Genomic DNA, 18,536 nt, shown 5'->3' with positions numbered 1-18,536 from the left:
TTAATCACTGATAACTTTTGTTTTCAGTAGAAACAGTAATAACAAGCCTGCTGGACCAGTTTCCTGAGTTCCTTAGGCCAAAGCGTCTTTATCTGACAGCTGGTCTTTGTTGTTATTTTATTTCCTTGTCCTTCTGTTTGTAACACAGGTAAGTTGTAGCTTAGTCATTTGCTATGTTTCCACATGAGCAATCAACCCTCTCTAGACAAGGATACTCAGTAAAATGAGACACTGTTTCATAAATCACAAAGAATTAAGTTCAGTCTAAATAAGCTCCCAGCATTTAGAACCCCACTGCTGGTTTGGTTTTGGACCAGGGATGATGATAAAAAATGGATAATTGGCAGTCCAGAATAAGAAGAATTAACTGGAGGAGAGCTGACTTCAATGGGCAAAGAATGGAGCTGAGCCAGAGAGACAGGAACAAAATTATGGTGGGAAAAACAGTCACTGAACAAAGGGCTATGTTTAAAAAAGACATGATTGAAGTACAATCAAGGTATGTTCCCTCAAAAAGCAAAAGGAGAACAAACAAATCCAGAGCTCTGAGGATGAACAAAGGAGATAGGATACAAAATGAAGAAGAAAAAGTGAGGTTATGATGAGTGTCAAGACAAAAACTTCAAGCAGAACACTAAGGTTCAAAGGGAAAGTGAAAAGCATATTGGAGAAGTGACGGGGGTTTAATAAGAAGATTAAGGTCAGAGGTAAAGCCACCATGGGCCTCCTGGGCCACAGAGAGGCGACGAGTGATGGTTTAATGTGAGAATCACCACACCTCAGGAAAGGGGAGAGGTTGATACTTCGTGGTATCTTCAGCTGGTGCAGGAATTGAAACGCACCTCTGACATCTCTCAGCATTTCAAGACAGCTGTCCAGCCAAATGTACTAACTGATGAGAAAGCACTGATGAGAAAGCACTGTCAGCCAAACATATCAAGGAATCCCAAAGTCTTCTATAGGCACATTAATAGCAAAATGAGGAGTTGAGTCAATTAGGGTAAAAAAGGTGGTTTACACAGTGAATCATAGAATCCTATAGTACAGAAGAGGACCTTTGGCCCTCAAGTCTGTACAACCAAAATTATATTAATTCTACATTAATCTCACTTTCCAGCACTTGGCCCACAAGTTGAAATATAGGACATATGGAGACAAGAGACATGACTAAGGGGTTAACTGAATACCTTGCATCTGTCTTTACTAAGGAGGTGGAAGCGACACCAGTTATAGTAATGGAGGAGGAAGCTCTATCACGATAAAGATCAATATTCACCAGGAAGAAGTTTTGAGTAGGCAATCAATATTTAAATTGACAAGGTCCAGAAGCAGGTGTCATGCATCCAAGAACATTTAGGGAAGCAAGTGTAGAAATTAAAGCACCACTGACCATAATTTTCCAGCCTTCCCTAAACTCAGGGGAGGTGCTGACTGGTTAGACAATTGCAGACGTTACGCCTTTATTTGTAAAAAAAACCTATGAAGGAAAGCCCAGCAATGACAGACAATTCAGTTTAACTTCAGTGGTGGATAAAAATCTGGAAACAAATATTAATGACAGAATCAGTTGAGGCATAGATAAATATGTGGGTTAATTCGGAACAGTCAGCGTGGATTTCTAAAAGGCAAATCATGGCTGACAATTCTTGAAGAGGTAATAGAAAGGATCGATGAGGGTAATGTCATTGATGTGGTGTACATGAACTTTCAAAACTCACTTTAAGCAATGTTACACAGCAGACTTATGAAGAAAGTTATAGCTCATGGTATAAAGGAGATAATAGCAGTCTGGATACAAAATTGGCTGGGTGAAAGAAAATGGAGAATAGTGATCACCAAATATTTTTTGGGTTGTAGGAAGGCTTGTAATGGAGTTCGCCAGAGATCGGGATTGGAACAAAAACAGAAATTGCTGGTGAAACCCAGAAAGTCTGACAGCATCTGAAGGGAGAAAGCAGAGTTAATGTTTCAAGTCCAGTGACTCATCACCGAGAAATGGTAACTCCACTTTCTCACCAGAGATGTACCGTAGCTGCTAGGTTTCACCAGCAATTTCTGTTTGTGTTTTTGATTCAGATGTCCAACATCCATAGTTCCTTGTTTTACATCAGTTGTGGGAGCCCTGCTTTTCCTGCTTTATTTGCAGGGTATAGACCTTGTCTTGTAATGGACAGTTTCAAAGTTTGGAGGTGACATGAACCTTGGAAGGATTGTAAACTCTAAGCAAGAGAGTTGAAAAGTCCACAAGTTCACAGACATGTTGGTGGAGTGAGCAGGTAGCTTCCAGGTAAAACTCAATGCAAGAAGTTTGAGACGATCCATTTTGGGGGGAGAAACATTTGTAACGTCAGGGGTGCAGTACTTAAGAAGTGCAGGAGTGGTCTGGGCAGCTTTTCACAGATCATTGAAGATAGTAGGATATGTAGAGAGAGCATATGGTATCCTGGGCTTTAATAATAGAGTTATTAGGGTATAATAGCAAGAAGGTTATGTTGAACTTGTATAAGAAATTTGTTAATCCTCACCAGGTGTGCTGAGCACTGTTGTGAATGCTACAATATTGGAAGGATGTGAACACTTTGGAAGAATGCAGAAGAGATCGACAAAAATGATTCCAAAATGAGAAACTTAATGTATGAGAATACATTGGACAGATTGGGTCATTCTCCTTAGAGAGGAGAGGAGGGGTCAAGAGAAGATGTGACAGAAATTGCCAAACTCATATGAGGTCTGAATAGAGTAGATAGGGAGAAACTGTTCCCCTTTGTGAAAGGATCGAGAATGAGATGGCTCAGATTTAAAGCGATTTGCAAATGTAATGAAGAAGATCTTTTTCATGTTCAGGTCTGGAGTGCACAGCTTTGAAATGTGATGGTGAGTCAATTGAGGTATTGGTGATTATTTAATTGGAAAAAGGGTGTGAGGAAGGGGTGTGTGGCAGGAGTCATAATGCTTGCTGGGGAGCAGTGTGGACATAATGGGCTGAATGGCCACCTTCTGTACTGTAACAATCTATGATTCTGTGACTCTTTCTCTTGTTTGTTTGTGGAATGTGAGTATTGCTGGCTAAGAAGACAGTCAACAGGATGTGATTTATCCATTCCCTGCAGCCTTACAGTGCAGTGGGCAGGATAAATTTCCTAATAATGGGGCTCATGCCAATCACCAGCAGGAAGAGGTGCCATCCTTAGCAAGAGTATCCGATTGACCAGCCATTCCACCAGTGTCAGCAGTGCCACAAGCTCAGTGGTGGGCACTGCTGGTACTGCAGGCAAGGCCACATGTGGGACCAAGGAATCTATAAATCCTGGATATTGGGTCGAGGAAGGTTTGGAAATCTTTGGTTGGGATGGATTTTGCAGAGCAGTTGAGCATGATGCTATGTGTAATTGGAGTGCCCCCAAGTTGCCTCCTGAAAACAACACCCTCCCTTCTTTCCTTCCCATCATTTTATGCATGTCTTTATAAACAAAATGTGGATTCCTACCGACTTGCTTTGCAAAATCCATTTCCAACTCTCCACCCTCAGTACCCTTGTCCCTTGATGAAGATTTCCAATTCCTTCCTGAAGGATCATCATTGAGCTGAAATTTTAATCTTATTCATCTCCCTGTTGAATATGTCTGCCCTGTTGAATAATTCTAGAATTTCCTGATTTCCATCTCAACCTTCCAGCACCTGAAATTCTTTGCTTTGTAAATCAACTTTCTTTTGTGCCTGGTGCCTGCTTTAGCTTGGTTGTGGGAAATGCAGTTTTGGAAAGTGCTCTTGCAGGACACTTGCCGAAGTGGTGAATGTTGAAGGTGTTCCTTGGTGAGTCAATTAAACAGGCAGCGTTCTCTTGGATTGTGTCATGCTTTCTGTGTTTCACAAAGTCCATAAGCCTCATCAATTGGATCACAAAACTGTAGAATAGAAATCAGAAGGAATGGTCATCAAACTTTACAGCACTGTGGTCAGACCTTACCTTAACTACTGCGTCCAGTTCTTCCCAACAAGACAGACAGACAGACACATGGATACTGGAGACTGTAATGCTAGGAGCCACAAGACTGACCCCCTAGAATTGGGGTTTTGAGTTATGAGGAAAGATTCAAGAAATTGTACTTTTCAGGCTGCAGACCAGTTCATTTTGAGAGGTGATCTTATGCGGTTATAGAATGTGATTTTACTCAGAATATTAAATTTATGAGATTGGAGAGCTTGGTTTAAAATGAGGAAAAGCAATTTGAGAATTTATGTCTGGAATTCTGCAACACATGAAGAATGATTGACACACAGCACTAATTTCTGCATTGAGCAGTGGGGGCTAAAATCTAGAAATCATTGATGAAGCAATCAGATGTTGCAATATCAGGGTGTTCACCAATTATTAACGTCTGTATGAAGATGGAGTGATGACCTTCCTCATCCAGGATAAAGCTGTGGTCTCTATATTTATTGCTGCCTTTAATTCCCACGATCGCAGTAATAAAAAGAAAATATTTTGACTAATGTTGCAGATTTAATTTAATAAAGACGATTGCAATTTGAGCAGAGGGAAAGTTGATGAGGAATATGTGTCATCTGAGAATGTAGTAGAGGTCATGGGAAGGGGAGATATCTAGAGGACTTTTGTGAACATTTCATAAATATCATTAGTACAATGTTCCCAGGAAGTTAAAACAGTGAATAAAATATTGAAAGGCATGGAAAGATCATAATATATAAATCCAGAGAGGTGTTGCACCTGACCGAGATCACATCTGGACAGAATCATAGACTCTCTGCAGTGTGGAAATACCATTTAGCCCATCAAGTCTGCATTGATCCTCTGAAGAGCTGCGCACCCAGAACCAACCTCTACCCTACAAACCTGCGTTCCCCATGGTTAATCCGCCTAGCCTTTGCATCCCTGGACACTATGAACAATTTAGCATGGCCAATCCACCTAATCCACATATTTAAAGTCTGGTTGAAGATTTGTAGCTCGGGTGTCCGTTGTTGTGGTTCTGTTTGCCGAGCTGGAAGTTTTTGCTGCAAACGTTTTGTTCCCTGGCTAGGGAACATCATCAGTGCTATTGGAGCCTCCTGTGAAGCACTGCTTTGATGTTTCTTCCGGTATTTATAGTGGAAACGGCAAGAACAAACCACTATAAATACCGGAGGAAACATCAAAGCAGCGCTTCACAGGAGGCTCCAATAGCACTGATGATGTTCCCTAGCCAGGGAACGAAACGTTTGCAGCAAAAACTTCCAGCTCGGCGAACAGAACCACAATAATCCACATATCTTTGGACTGTGGAAGGAAACCAGAGCACCTGGAGTAAACCCACACAGACATGGGGAGAACTTATAAACTCCACACAGACAGTCACCCAAGGGTGGAATCAGACTTGCATTCCTGGCATTGTGAGGCAGCACTGCTAACCACTGAGCCACCGTGCTGCTACATGCAAAATTGATTGTTTATTTCAAAAAAGAAAAATGGAACACAACTAATTCCAGCCCTTCAAGGAATGAGAATAAATCGAGGAAACAGGGTATTTTGCGGTTGAGAAAAGATAAATTCTTAAATCCTTTTAATGTCTATTTTAAAGATTTGAATGTTATGTTTTTTTTCCATTTAATGCTTTCTAATTTTCCATTTCATTTTAGGTTGGGATTTATTGGTTACATTTAATGGATTATTTCTGTACTGGATGGATTCTCATTGTAGTTGCTCTGTTGGAACTCATTGGTCTCAGCTGGATCAATGGTGGGTATGACTGGAAAAAAAAATAATTACAATTGAAATGTATTTATGAGAATACTTTCACCTCTTCAGAGAACACTACAAAATCTACACTGGATATTGTGCAGATAACTATAGGGTTTGAACAGTTAGTGAGGATTTAGACTTGAGTCAAATGAATAATGACAGAGGCAAAAGTTTAGGATTATAAAATTCATGAACTAATTTTATTGAACTATGTTTCAAAATCACAAGGCTATGATACAGATATAACAGGTGAACAACATCATGCATGTCCCACAGTGAAAAGCAAAATTTAGAAACTAATTGACTTGCTATTCAATCATGCCCTCACTTGATAACTACCCCACAGCAACTGAATCCTTCCAATCCAATTAACCTGTGGCATACTTGCCTTCATTGGAAGTGGCATTGATTGTAAGGGTAGGCAAATTATGCTGCAGCTTTATGGAACTTTAGTTAAGTCACACTTGGTGTATTACATACAGTTCTGGTCACCACAGTAGCAGATGGATGTGGATGCTTAGGAAACGTTTACCAGGATGTTGCAGGGTATGGCGATTTTAGCTATGAAGAACATTTAGACAGACTGGGTTTGTTTTCATTGGAATATGAAAGGTTGAGGGGTGACTTGATAGAAGTTTAGAAGATTGTGATGGCATGGATTGAGTGGAAGGTAAGAGGTTTTTTTCCCCAGGGTGGAGGGATCAATTACTAGGGGACACACTTTCAAGGTGTGGGGGGATGTTTCGAAGTGATCTACAAGGCATGTTTTTCACACAAAGGGTGGTGAGTGCCTGGAACACGCCTGCTAGAGGAGATGGTGGAAGTAGACACAATAGCAGCATTCAAGAAGCACCTGGACAAATACATGAATAGGAAGGGAATAGAGGGATACAGATCCTGTTCGTGAGGACAGTTTTATTATGGAAGAGCAAAATGTGTAAGTGCAGGCTTAGAGGGCCGATAGGCCTATTTCTATACAGTTGTGTTCTTTGTCCATTCTGACTGTTTCAAAACTCCCAAATATTCCCTTCCACCTTCATAACAGAAGCATCACATGGGTAGATTCTTAACATTGTTTCAAGACTTCTCACTTCCCTGACCACAATGATGATCCTACAGAATCAGGAGATTCCCTTAATGAGATTGTTCCTGTGAGTGTCTTGATCATCATAGAGATTAGGAACATTAATACGCTTCCTGATCCTTTATCTTGGGACACAGGAATAAGAGTAGGCCATTCAGTCCATCCAACCTGTTTCCTTATTTAATACCATCATGGTCAGACAACACTCCAATGTCTTTTATCTGTGCTATCCATATCCATTCATTCCATTGGACAAGTTTCTTGATCATTTTCTTGCCCTATGGTGCCCTAAGAATACAGCCAAGGGAATACTATTTACTGATTACCTGTTTACAGGAATTAACATTAGCCATTGTTTCCATTCCCTTAACTATTGTTCACACAAAGATCAGGCTCATCAATTCTAAAGTGATGAATGCAATTTCTTAGCCGACATTTTACATTTCCAGATTTTGGGAGACCAGGCATTGGCTGGAAGCTGTACACCAGGATCAGGCAGATGTCCCAACACACTGGCTATATGGGAATTGCCTGGGAATGTATGATACTCATGGAAATACCCAGTGTCAAAAATCCTCTGAATAAGTTCCAACTCTGAGTTAGAGACAGAGACTTCAGAAAGTTCTGACTGACTTATAATTACCCAGGAAATGTTAGAAGGATTAAAATCTGCTCTCATTATAAAAATGACTCCCTCAATCATTCACGTTGACCTGACAATGAATAACATTAACAGTCTCCCACCAAGTCATTCACCTGTGACATCACTTCCCATGGGCATGTGACCACCCACCACTCTCTATTCCAGACAACACACACCTCTCATCTCCACTATCAAACACTCCCAACTCCATACCTGACCAGATCCAAATCTTCCACAACCCTGCTCCACAACCAACATGACTTCACCACATCATCAATCCCCACTCATTGGCACCTTTGGCCTCAACCTGCCACCTCACTTCATCTCCCATTCACCTTGAACACTTGTCTTCTCGAAACAGTGTGAGAGTTCCTTCAAGACCTTTAAATCTTGGAGTACAGATAGTCGATTTGGTGATAGGGAACACTCTGTTCATCCAATTTGAAATCTTCAGCAATCCTTTCTCTGTTTAACCTGTTCATCAATGCCACCTGTACAAGATGAACTTCAACAGAAAACAAGCTGCCCTGAAGACAGGACAGCGCGAGTGATGGTGTCTCTCTGCTTCCTTGCCATTCACAGGGATAAACAGATTCATCAAGGACAGTGAGATGATGATTGGGAAAAGGAATTGGCTTTTCTGGCTCTGGTGGAGAGCTTGTTGGATTCTGATCTCTCCGTGCATTTTAACCGTAAGGAGATGTTACATCTTTGAGTGATTTAAGCTGAATGTAAAAATGTACAGTAAGTCCCTTTCATCATGTTACTGATTTTACTTTCTGTGTTTATTTCATTCAGGCAATCTTAGTCTGGTCCTTAACAACATTTGCCCTTCCAACATATGGACCAGTTGAATACTCTGTCTGGTCAATAGCGCTGGGCTGGTGTATGATCATCTTCTGTATTATGTGGGTACCCATAATAGCCGTGGTGAGAGTTGTCCAAGCTGAGGGCCCCACCTTGTGGCAGGTGAGGAAATGTTTGAAAGATCAGGAAACAGTTTCTGTGACAACCTCTCAGACTCCTACTTTACAGCAACTTTTAGTAATACAGTGCCTCTACTGCTATATTATATCCCACTGTACTCCCAAGAAGTGTCATAAAGTAAAATCTTACACCAAACCTCACGACAAATTACACAGTAGAAGAACAGAAGCTTGGCTGAACCAGTCGGTGTGAAGATATGTTGAGAAGGAGAAAAGAGAAATAGAGAAGTCTAATAGTGAATATGTAACCACTGGTGATTGTCATTAAAATGCATTTGGTTTACTAATGTCCTTCACGAAAGGACATAATTGATTCTTACCTATTTTGAGAGCAAACAAAACATCCGACATCAACCTAAGCACCAGACAGGACAAACGCAGCCTTGCCGACACTGTGATGTCCTCCTTATTTACATCTGGGGACTTGTTGCTTAATCGGAATAGCCTCTCCTATCTCTGCATCATGCACCATTAGGCTAATACTTCCCAGGTTATTTCCTCATATCTCCCCATGTGATAGTAATGCTCTTTCAGGTAATTTCAATTTTTCTCAGGAAGATAACCCAATCATTTATCCCAATTTTTGACAACTTCCTCATTGTCCCATTTAATTTGAGGAATGTCCAATTCAGAAGCCTCTGAACTTGGCTCTTCCTTCTGTGCTGTAATCATTAACACCTTCTCTTGCTTTCCTTCCCTGTCAAAATATCTTTTGAGTATCCCACAAGACACACTCTGTGAGATTTCTTCCAGTCTGGGGTCCATATCAAGTAGTTTACCTCACTCAATGTCCTTTCGATTTTATAAGATCCACTAAATCCTGCTTTTAAAGGTTCACCTATTACTGGAAGTACCACAATACCTTATCCCTGATAGCAAAATAGCAATATTTTGATTTCTTATTCCACTTGCTGAGTCATTGTGAGCTGTGGTACTTTTAAATGCTGTTGAGTCAACTCGCTAGCTCAATTTAATCATTCTCTAAAATTTGACACAAAGTCCAAATGGGTGGTCTCTGAATTCTGACATATTAATTTCTACTTAATCAATTTTAGTGGTCCTCTCACTTCATGTCCAAAAACTAATTCAAATAGACTAAATTAGGTGGATTCATTTGGTACATCTCTGATCATAAAAAGAACAACCAAATTCCCTTATTCCAATCATCTGGATAATCCTGACTATAAGCCCTCAACATGGTCTTTAGTGTTCAATGCCATCTTTCTAACGCTTCCTGCGATTCTGGATGGTACGCAGTAGATTTGAATTGTTTTATGTCTAAACTGTCCATAACTTCCTTAAATAGTTTGGATGTGAAGTTTGACCCTTGATTTGACTGTATCTCTGTTGGTAGTCTGTATCTAGTGAAAACTTTGAGTAATTCCTCTACAATCCTTTTAGCTGTGATATTGTGTAATGGAACAGCCTCTTGAAATCTTGTCGATGTATACATTATTGTTAACAAATATTGGTTCCCACTTTTTGTTTGTGGTAGGGGACCTACTCAATCAATTAAGACTCTGGTAAAAAGTTCCTCAAAATCTGGAATAGGTATTAAAGTTACAGGTTTTATTACCATCGGTGGTTTTCCAATCACTTGACATGCATGACATAGCTGGCAAAATTCAACTACATTCTTGTGCAGTCCAGTAAAAATGTCTTTGTATTTTAGCTTGTGTTTTCCTCACTTCTAAATGGCCTCCAAGTGGTGATTCATGTGCCACCTGCAACATTTCCTTTCTATACCCCACTGGCAATACAATTTGATGAATCTCTGCCCATTTCTCATCTGCTTGAATATGTGATGGTCTCTGTTTCCTAATTAAGACATCATTTTTCAGGTAATAGCACACAGGGATAAATTCAGACTCCTTCTCTGTATATGCCTTTTGATACAATTGCTTTAAGTTTTCATCTTTCTGCTGAACCTCAATGAGTTTTGCACAGGTAAAGATATTTGCATGATTATTTATTTATTCCTGTTTTATCTTAACTAACTGATTGAATACAGTCTCTGCTAATGCCACTTCAGATTCCTTATCTGTACCCTTTGATCTCTCCTCCTTCAACTGGTGACTCTGTGACCTCATTACTACACAAACAGGGAAGATTCCCAAGTAAGATTCTTGCAGTGCTTTAGTTGCTTGAGTATCCACAGGTCTTTCAACTACAGTAGGCAGCACACCTACCAGTGAATCAGCTGTATCATTCACAAGGACAAATTGTTTTCCTGGAACCGATACTTTGTCCAGTACTCCTATACACATTCTCCACTCTTTTCTAGTCACTCTAGCATCATTTTACATAATTGAGCACTTTTTGTCTCACCATGAACTCTTGTTACCAGTAACTTTTCTGGCAATAGTCCTTCAGGAGTATATTCCTCCACATCCTTCAACATCACAGACTGAGAGAATCCTGTGTCCCTTAATATTATAACCTCTTTACTCGCTACTCTAACATGAATAAACTTTACCTTTTCAGGTATATTTTTAAAGCAGATCTGGCATTTCTTCCTTAACCAACCTCTGATCAGCTTGTGCACTCTGATGCAGCTTTCTAGCTCCCACTGTTACCACTCCAACAACACTTCCAGGGTTATCCTGCTTTCCCATGCCTGGCTTTCCTGTGCTTTTCCTAGCCCACCAACACTGTGATTTCATGTGATCTACTTTATTGCAATAAAAACACTGGAGCTTTTACCTTCTTCGTCCCCTTCTGGGGTTTCCTTTTTACGCTGTGATAAGGTCTCCTTATGATCTTCACTGAGATCTATCTCACCCTTTCCACAGGAGGATTTCTCTTTTCCCCAGCTTCTATCCCTCATGGATTGAAATTGATGCAGGAAGTCAGACCGTGATTTATGGACCAACTCATAATCATCAGCCACTTCAATTGCTAAGCTTGCCATTTTTAACTCTCTGCTCTGCCAAATGAATTTGCACTATGTCAGGCAGTGAATTTTTAAACTCCTCCAAAATAATTGTCTCTCTAAGGGTATTGTAAGTTTGTTCTATTTTTAAAGCTCGTATCCACCTACCAAAATTACTTTGTTTAATTCTTTCAAACTCAATATAAGTTTGACCAGGGTTCCTCCTTAGATTCTTTAAACGTCTATAGGCTTTCTGGTACCAATTCATATGCGCTTAAGATTGATTCTTTTCCCTACTCATACTCCCCAGATACCTGCTCTGATAGCGATGTGAATTCCTCACTAGCTCAACCCACAAGTTTGGTTTGGATCAACAAAACCCACACACTGACTGGCCATTGCATTTGTTTAGATTCTTTTTCAAATGAAATGACAAGGGCTTCCACATTCTTCTCATTAAATTTAGGCCTTGTTTGAACATACTTAAACAGTTTCTCACTAGGCTTCTGACTGCCAGGGGCTTGCTCATCCTCACTCTCTTCCTCACTAAACCTACCTTCAGCCTGCATCTCCATCCTTTTGTGCTGACTTCCCTTTTTAAGTGTCAATTTCTAAAGTTCAATCTCTTTGCTTTTTCTTTCTCTTCTGCTAGAATTCTTCATTATCTTTCTTTCTCTGTGGCTAAAGCCCTTAATGTGTTTGCTTTTTCTCTCTCTTCTGATTTTAATTGTAATTCAAACTGTTTCATTTCTGCTGCCCTTTCCTTATCTCTCCCCTCTAACTCAAGCTGCTTCATTTACAATCGAATTCTTGCCATCTCTACAGATCCTGATAGTGTTTCCAGCAAATTTGAATACTGAGCTACTGCTGAATTCATCTCATCTTTCCTCACATTAGGAGGTAAATTCAACCCTAGCTTGTCTATTAATTCCTGCAGTTTGGTCTTATCTGCCTTTTGCAAAACCCCCGAGGTCACTTCTTCTACCTCCAGGACCTCCTTGGTGATTGAAAGAGCCATTGCCATCCGAACACGGTTTAAACCAACCAAATCAACACCCGAAATAAAAGACACTAGCAACTACCACTCGCTGTTTAAATCCTGCAAAAATCCCCCAGTCTGTCATGGACTAGGTCTGACTGTAACTTTGCTATTTGTTTAATGAGGTGTACAGTGGATATTCCTGGAGTACATCAGCTTGGTCAACTGCCAGGTTTTAAACAAACAAAATTTATTTGCAAAATTATAAAATGAACTACAAGGAACAGAAAACAGAATACCCGATAACTTATCCTATCCAAACCCTACCTAAGGATGCTGTTCTGAAAATTCTTGCAACAATCCCAGTACACAGATCCCTAAGCACAAACAGCAAACAATGGCACAGGCAGCATACAGTTCAAAATCAGAAGGGCAGAAGGACAGAGAGAAGGCTTCCAGTTTCCCCCATGACTCTACTCCCTCCCGTACTGAACTGAAGAGCTAGAGAGCTGGCCACGTCCCCTTGACAAGACCAAGTTTTCAAAAGGTCTTTCAAGCTTTTGATCTGAAGCAGTATTTGTTTGGGGAAACAACAAGGCCCCAGTGAACCATTCAAAGTTCAGGCACGATGGAGCCTGGCCAATTATCCCCTCTCTAAAAAAAACTCAAGGGCAAACTAACTTGTACCAGACCATTACTGTGACAATTGTTGGGGGCTTATAATCCAATCCAATCAAAGTGATCACCCCTTTCTTATTTTTAGTTCATCCATATAGCTAGACAATCACCCAGGAATATTCTGTCTAAGTACAAGTTGAATTCCCTAATCAAAAACATCATTCCCTCACCTCTCTTGTGCACCTTTTTATCCTTCTGATAGCATCAACATGCCAAGCATTAAGCTGCCAATTATCATCCTCCCTCAGCCAAATTTCTGCAAAGGGTATGATATCCCAGTCCCATGTTCCTATCCATACCCTACGTACATCTGCCTTACCTGTCAGTCCTCTTGCGTTGAAATAAATGTGTTGAATTCATTGTTTTTCCTCATAGCCCGCCATGCTCTTGCCTGCCTTGTTTATTAAACTTTCTCCCTTTATCTTCTGTATCAGCTCTCAACCTTTTCTCTTTTCTCATTGTTGCTCCCATCCCTGACCCCCATCACGGTTTAAGAAAATGCAGTCAGAGAGGAGAAGGGTATTATTAAGCAGGAGAGGGGTCAGAAGGGATTTACCAGGATGTGGCCAGGTATGGAAGGTTTGAGTTATAAAGAAAGGCTGAAACGATTTTTCAGTGGAGCGTAGGAGGTTGAGAGGTGACCTGATAGAGGTTTATAAAATAATGAGAGGTATAGATAGAGTTGATGGTAGTTGTATTTTCCCTAAGATGGGGAATTTCAAGACTAGGGGGACATTTTTAAGGAGAAAGTGAGGACTGCAGATGCTGGAGATCAGAGCTGAAAATGTGTTGCTGGAAAAGCGCAGCAGGTCAGGCAGCATTCAAGGAGCAGGAGAGTCAATGTTTCGGGCAATTTTTAAGGTGAGCAGTGAGAAGAGAGAGATTTGAACAAGATATGAGGCAATTTTTTAACACCAAGAGTCGTTTGTGTGTGGACTTACTGAGAAATGATGGATGTGGGTACAATTACAGCATTTAAAAGATATTTTGATGGATACGTGAATAGGAAAGGTTTGGAGGGATATGAGCCAAGACCAGGCAGGTGAGACTAACTTAGTTTGGGATTATGTTCAGCATGGACAGGTTAAACCAAAGTGTTTCCATGCTGTATGAGTCTATGACTCTATGACCAATCAGAAAGAGGCTGGCAAGAAGTCAGGAAAGCTCCAGAGTGCATTGCGATCCGGAACAGATTAGTGTTGGATGACCACATTTATTTCTGGAGAAGGTGGGACGTACAAGTGTTCTGGTTTTCTGAAGGTATTGCTGAATGTGATGGTGGGATTTAAAACTAATTTTTGCAGGGGTCTGGGATACTAAATGGAGGTTCAGTAAAGGTTAATGTACTGAAAAGTATTGAAGAACCCACCATTGCAATGCAGAAATTCGTGCAAATATATTCAAGTTAGTGCAGAATGGAGTGTGGCAAAGATGGATGGTATTTTTTAATGCAAGGAGTCTTGTGAGTAAGGCAGAGGAGTTGTGCGTGTTTATTAATGTATGAGGATCTAATATCATTGCTATCACAGAGATGGTTGTGGTTGAGGAAAGAACATGATTGTCAGCACAATATTCTGGGTTATAGAATCTTCAGGTGAGATAGGGGAGATGGGTGAGGGTGTAAAAGAGCTGGTGTCACCACATTGATCAGGGAGTCAGTTACTCCAGTAAGCAGGAATAATATCTTAAAACAAACACAAACAATGCTGCAGAACACAGAAGGTCTGGCAGAATCAATAGAGAGATAAACAGAGTTAATTAGTTGAGTCCAGTACAAGGCTTCTTCAGAGTTGAAAGTTGTAGGAAAATGGGCCTTTATACTTTTGTCAGAGACAGAGGAGGGTGTAGGGGCCAGAGGACCAGTGCAAAAGACAGGGAGCAGCAGCAGCAAGAGAGAACAGCTCCTTCGGGTGATTGATGGCGGTTGCAGCTGCCATGGTGATCGGTCTTCCTGTGTTTTTTTTGTTTCTGCACGGGAGTCGGTTGGGGCAGGGCCCCATGCAGTCCCAGATCCTTGGCTGGCTCTGGCTCTAGCACTGAGGTCACAGATGAGGCCTGAGCCAGGATCCCGATGACTGGTGGCAGCTTCGCAGGGAGAGCAGTAGGTAGGAGATCAGGCCCATGGCTCCAGCTCAGACATAGAGGCTTGTGGGAGACATGGCAATGGCAGGGGTGGGTCCATAATTAAGAACTCAGAGCCCAATGACAAGACCCTGGAGCCTGTTACAAAGACCCTGGCTGATGTTAAGCAGTGAATGGAGGAGGCGCGGAGGGTATTAAGAAGAAGAGGGAAAGATGAACTCAAAAGCAGTAAAATTTTGCATTAAACTCAGTCTTTCAAGATGACGCTGAATGTGGTGACACATTGCATTTTGCACAAGAGAATACACTTTTTGTTGTATTTTTATATGCAATCATCACTCTTCCAAACCCACTGGTGTTTGTGATTCAGCCAAAAGATCATGCACCTAGCAAAGCTTCTAATGATCCAGCCAGATGGCTAAGCTGACCAGTAAATAACATTTGAAAGCAATGGAAGTTTTTCAGTAATTAGCTCTGGATCTCACACTGAGAGAGCCCTATCTAATCATACAATTCAGAATATTGCTTTACCCTATCAATAACCTACTCCAATACAGATGAAGACTTTTGAATATTAATGTGCTGCACTTTCAATTGGTGACTTGCTGATAGTCAGAGGCAACAGTGTAGGAACCATACTATTTAATAGTTACTTAACTTTTCCAACTATAGAACTATTACACCTCACTTTAGTAAGCATAGTTATAATTTAGGCGATAACATTTCATGATGGAATGCTAAGAAAGCAATACAGATTTACTTCTCTCTTATAATCTTCTAACTTTAAACATTTGGTTAGAGGTGAGACTGCCAGATCAATGGACAAGCAATCATGTTTTTCCCAAATCCATGTACATTTCATCTTATATAGGGATTACAAAACTGCAGCCACACATTCAAAACTAATTGAAATTTCATTACGTAAAATGAACTCGGGTAGCAGGGGATGACAATTATATTTCTAATATGGGAGAAGACCCGTTCATTTTTAGAAGAAATCTTAGATAGCTTTTCTTTGGCTGAAGTTCAACTTGGATTGGATTCACTTGGAAGCTATTCCTTTTAAAACCAGCGCTTTGCCCAAACCCTGAGGACAGGGAATGAATGCCCTTTGATTGTAACTGTTCTGAAAACAAATCATTTAACTCAATAGAAATGTTTAGTGTGGAAATTGAATGATTAGCTAAGCAGAGTTACACCTGTTATGAAACACAGTAAGAGGCTGACTTCTGACTCAACAAGAATAATCCATTCATGAGAAGTTGAAGGACTTTTGGCCAAAAGGAGTGTCCTCATTTTACTTCCAATTCTTGTGCAAGTGGAAGAATAGTTCATTGATGTCTGAAAATGGACCGAAGGCATTTATTTCGGTTCTTACTGAATGACAATCGGCCAAACACTCCACAGGATACGATAAGTATTTCAACAAAACAAAACAGTAAAAATCCATGTAAGACAATTTGAGATACTGTTGATTTGTAGATTTTGGTCATTGTGAATTGTAGACTCTCTGTGGACATCTGGCTGTTTCTAACCTGACAGACATTGCTGCTAAATAGAGAACTGCACCATTTTCCGATAGTTGTGGGAGTGGTGACGATACATTTCACTTGAGATCTAGTCTGAGAAAGATTAATGTCTGAGCTTGCCATTTCAATTCTTTATCCCAGGATACCGCCAATGAACATGGTGCTGTGGGTCATGAGAATGTGGAACGGGATAACTGGTCTTTGAAGACTGATTACCTGCTCTCAATGATTGGTAATGTTTGGAGATTTCCTTACCTGGCTTACAAAAATGGAGGAGGTATGGTAGAGAAATTAAAAATATCGGAGAGTAAGAAAGGCAGAACTAAATGGATCGATTTGTTGACTTATTCTGAAAATTGTAGTTCAGTAAATAACAAATGTTTATTGCACTAAAAATGATATAGTAAATAATGCAGAGTTAAACAATTTCAATGTGAACTGGTAAATTCAATCCCACAGCTAACAAGTTTGACTACTATTTTCTTATGTCAAGGTAATAGTTTAAAATTAGCAATGTGATGCATCAAATATATGCTATTTATAAACCAAAGTAAATGGTTCATTTATTAATTTGCAATGTATTTTCAATTGATATTGTTTAGAATGCATGAGCCATCCACCTCAGATATATTTACTGCACAATGTGTGAAATCCTCAGAATAGCAGGCTCCTCAGTCAGGCCCTGTGTTCAGGTTTGTACATTATCATCAAAACTGCTCAAATCAGGGCTCTTCACAACCCACACCATTGGATTGATGGAAACCAAGCGCAAATGTATAAGAAATGTCACAACATGGCTGTGTAAAGTGACCTGAAAAGATATCTGATTGTGTTAGAGAGTGAAATTCACAAAACGGGAATCTGGACATTCGTAGAGATTTCAGGGTAAATTTTAATGCACCCCACATAGTGTAAGCATGGAGTTTCACTTGAAAATTGAAATCCTTTCCGCTATTTTCCAGGTGCATTCCTTATTCCCTATTCTGTCATGCTGGCCCTTGTTGGGATACCATTGTTTTTCTTGGAGTGTTCCTTTGGTCAGTTTGCCAGCCTTGGGCCTGTTGCAGTGTGGAGGGCTGTGCCTATGTTACAAGGTGAATGTTTATTTTATCGATACAGTCGCAGCAAATTCGGAAAAGTAATAGTGTTGATTTAATAAATAATAATAAACCTCCCTTATCTGACAAAGGTTAAAGCCAAGCTTGTGAAGTAATGTTGCACTCTGATCTGCCATACACGTTATTAGATGTGGTACATGCTGTCTATTGGTTTTTGGCTCATAGTTTGTCAGGTATTTTTATAAAAATGATGAATTGAAACCCAGGATTCGGGACCTAACACAGCAGAGTGACATCACTGGTAAGGCATAAGTTCATTGGTTGATAATAGCTACTAACATGACTGTTATTGGCTACTTTCAGGTTGAAGGTAAATAAGGGAAATATTTAAGGTTACAAATTAAAAGATCAGTTGGAATTTTTTTTTAAAAAAAACAAATTAAGAACTTTTTAAATAAAATCGAGATGTAGGGCTAGGCAATATCTTGTAACTGCATGAATTTGGAGTTGATGGACCCTACTGAGGAGCTGAAAATGTGTTGCTGGAAAAGCGCAGCAGGTCAGGCTGCATCCAAGGAGCAGGAGAATCGACGTTTCGGGCATGAGCCCTTCTTCAGGAATGAGAAGAGTGTGCCAAGCAGGCTAAGATAAAAGGTAGGGAGGAGGGACTTGGGGGAGGGGTGTTGGAAGTGCGATAGATGGAAGGAGGTTAAGGTGAGGGTCAAAGGTTGGAGTGGGGGTTGGGGCGGAGAGGTCAGGAAGATAGGAAGGTGGTGCTGAGTTCGAGGGTTGGGACTGAGACAAGGTGGGGGAGGGGAAATGAGGAAACTGGAGAAATCTGAGTTCATCCCTTATGGTTGGAGGGTCCCTAGGCAGAAGATGAGG

The 18,536-nt window shown here is 40.5% G+C and overlaps 1 pseudogene; it reads left to right on the top strand.

Moving 5' to 3' along the window:
- The window catches only part of LOC132820030 (sodium- and chloride-dependent neutral and basic amino acid transporter B(0+)-like), a 100,119-nt pseudogene that overhangs the window by 38,653 nt on the left and 42,930 nt on the right, over nucleotides 1–18,536 (top strand).

Source organism: Hemiscyllium ocellatum, chromosome 11 (genome assembly GCF_020745735.1).
Source record: "Hemiscyllium ocellatum isolate sHemOce1 chromosome 11, sHemOce1.pat.X.cur, whole genome shotgun sequence".
In the NCBI taxonomy this organism is placed as follows: Eukaryota; Metazoa; Chordata; class Chondrichthyes; order Orectolobiformes; family Hemiscylliidae; genus Hemiscyllium; species Hemiscyllium ocellatum.
The sequence above is the reverse complement of the archived record's forward strand: the minus strand, read 5'-3'. Positions and strand labels throughout refer to the sequence as shown.